This window comes from Tamandua tetradactyla, chromosome 16 (assembly GCF_023851605.1).
Source record: "Tamandua tetradactyla isolate mTamTet1 chromosome 16, mTamTet1.pri, whole genome shotgun sequence".
In the NCBI taxonomy this organism is placed as follows: domain Eukaryota; kingdom Metazoa; phylum Chordata; class Mammalia; order Pilosa; family Myrmecophagidae; genus Tamandua; species Tamandua tetradactyla.
The window spans coordinates 22,080,714-22,083,801 of record NC_135342.1 but is presented as its reverse complement, the minus strand read 5'-3'; positions in this window follow the sequence as shown (position 1 = coordinate 22,083,801).

The following is a 3,088-nucleotide window of genomic DNA, read 5'->3' as shown; positions in this document are numbered from 1 at the left end:
TTGGTCTCTTTGTTGTAAATAAAATATATTTAACTAGTTTGGCCACTCCTACGTAGGGTGGGTGTTTGCCCACCAGGGGGCAGCATCGGACTCAAGCCCAGAATGCTTAAATAGTAAGCTGGAGACCCTTCTTCTGGAGACTGAGGGAGGAGGGAGCTGCAGGCCTGGATTTCTAGGTGCAGAAGAAGGGGACTCCCTGCAAACATGGACACACCTCGGCCTCTGACTAAATCCAAGTAGAAAGCCAGAGGACTGGGTTCTTACCTCCCCTCGGGAAGATTCCATCTTCCTAGTTGCAGTGTGAGGCTCCTCCCTTTTATAAACCCCGCCCCACCACCTACAAGGAAAAGAATACCTCTCCTGAGGTCCCAAAAGCTCCCTCCAGTACTAGACCAAAGCTAGCAGGAAACCAGAAACAAACTGATTACCCAAAGTACTAGAAGCACAATCTCTGCCCAGCTGTGACAATCCCTCAGCAACTCAAACACTCTGAGGCCTTGCCCTTTGCAGGGCCTGGATTTGGAGCAGAGGTGATTCATGCCCTCCTGGATTGAATCCTAAAGACCTTTCCATCTCACTATATGCCCTCAAAAGTCTGCCCTCAAAGGACTTCCAATCCTGGGCCTGGGGGTGGGGATAAGGAGAGAGACAGGCACAGGCTCAGGCTCTCACAGCCTTCAGGGCTCCACCTATAGTCAGGGAAGGCTTCACAGAGGAGATGGTGCAAATTTGTCCTTAAGGGATAAGCAAAGTTGGCTAGGCAGAGAAAATGTGCAAAAATGTGAAAGCCAGCAGGCTGTGATCAAGGCCTCTGCCTGGCCAGGTAGGGTACAATGTACCTTTGTGGTCAGCAGGAGCAGATCCAGCAGGCATCAGAGCACAATTTGGACTAACTGGAAAGCAGTAGGGAGCCACAGAAGGGCTTTAAGCAGAGGAGGAAGAGATCAGCTCAGGGCACTGAGAAAGCCTAGTAGGTCAAGACTGGAGCCCTGGAGGCAAAGAAGGGGGCCTGGGCAAGGGAAGAGGCCCATGCTGGGGCAGAGTCCATGAGGGTACGGAGTGGGAACAGGGTAGATTCCAGAGCCATATCTGGGGTGGGGAATGGAATTTACTGAGGATGGGGAAGCAGTTACAGGAAAGTAAAGAGACAAAGATGACACCTGGGTCTGGCCAAGGAAGCAGGCAATGAGCCTGTCTTTACGGAGAAGAGGCTCAGGGGGTGGAGGAGTTGGCTTGAGGTCTGTTTTGCATATGGTGAGATGGAAAGGTCTTCTGGAGACAATCCAGTTAGACATCCAGGGGGCAGGAGCACGGTTCGTGTGCACCTTTCTGTCAGGAGCTGAGGGGCTAGAGCCTTTCCAGAGAGAGGGAGCAAATAGGACAAGCAGGGGGCCAGGCAGGGAAAGAGAGCCCTGAGTACCATGGCCCCCAGTAAAGCAGTAAGCAGTGAAAGATGAGTTCTGGAGAGTTCTGAGGAGCAGCTGGAGAGGAAGAAATCTAACCAGGAAAGAGGAGGATGTGTAAAGGGGGTTTCCAGCCAGTGTCAGATGAGGATTACAATGCTGTCTTCAGGCCTCAGCAGTGAGCAGGTGGGTCCTCAGTGACCTTGACTGGACCTGCAAGACCATAGTGGGTAAGCAGGAGTGGGAGATACAGAATGGACCAGTGGGTACAAGTCTTTAGCTAGACAGACGAAGAGATCATTTGAGGCAGCTGCTTGACACAGGCTGTATGTGAGTTGGGGGTGGGGGGGTGTTAGAGATGATAGAACATGTTTCAGTGTTTGCCAGGAAAGGAAGGGAGAGAAAGACTGAAAATGCAGAAGCACAAGAAGACACGGTTTCCTGAGGGGATGGGGAAAGGGGGACCTTTGCCTCAGAAGCCTTCATTCACCCAAAAAGTGACTTTGGAGTCAGGGCCTGTGATGAGGAAAGGGGCCATTGCCAAACTCTCCCCCAAGGCCCAGACTGAGGCCTGAGTCACAGCTCCCCGGCCAACCCACAGGACCCCTTGTTTATCTCTGCCACAATAGTCATTGCCCCTCAGCCTGCTCCTCCTCCTTGTCCTCGAGGCCAAAGCTCCCGGTCTTGGATGCTCCCTCCCAAAGCCCCAGTTTCCGTGTTCGGTTCTTTGCTCCTCCTGGATCTGCCCCAGCTTCCCAGCTTCTGCCCTGATCAGGCTCCATCTCTTCTGATTGGGTGCCTAGCCCAGATGCCTCCTTAGCTCCCAGCTTCCAGTCTCATTTCCCCAGTTCTGGCCCCAATACTGAGTCTACCCTCTCCTGCTCTAAGCTCTCCTATGGCTCCCACTACTCCAGCCTCCCAGCACAAAGTCCTGGCCTCTGCCCTCTTCCAGCCTTATATTTCTCCCACTGGCAACATGGATGCGACTGGCCTTCTACATGGGCACCCACCACCCGCCCCCCCCCCCCCCAAGCACAATACTCCATGGCTCCCTGCCTTCTCTCAAGCTGGACCACCCTCCCCACACCCTCTCCTGGCACTTCCTGCGCCTCCAAGAGTCAGCTCTAACGGCGCCTCAGAAAACCCTTTTCTGACCACACCGAACCCCAAAATATCTCCCTCATGGGCTCCCCGCTCCTGCACGCCCCTGCCCATCAGTCTGACCTCAGGGTCTGACCTCACACGTGACCAGGGGCTCCTCGAGGGCAGGGCCCACGCCTGACTCATCCCGGTTACCACCTTCAAAACCCAGCCCGCAGCGCGGCACACGGGGGCCTCGGGAAACGATGGTTTAACTAAACTGCGGTGGATGAACGTGTGGGCGTCAGTGAGTGAGGCTACGAGGGAGGGAATGTGAGGGCAGGAAGTGCTGAACGGAAGGGGGAGCAGGGCCGGCAGGAGCAGCCGAGGATGAGGTGCAGGATGGAGAAATATGACTGTGCATCCTGACTCAGTTTCTCCAACAAAGCAAAGTGGGTTCTCCCTAACTAAGCTCACCCTCCGCCGCGAGCCTCCCCCTGCCTCCCCGTCCGAGCTAAGGCCGGAATTCCAATACTGGGCTTGAGGGAAAAGGGCTTACCCCGCGGGACCCCCGGTGCCCTCCAGAGTAGCTCCGCTCTAGGCGA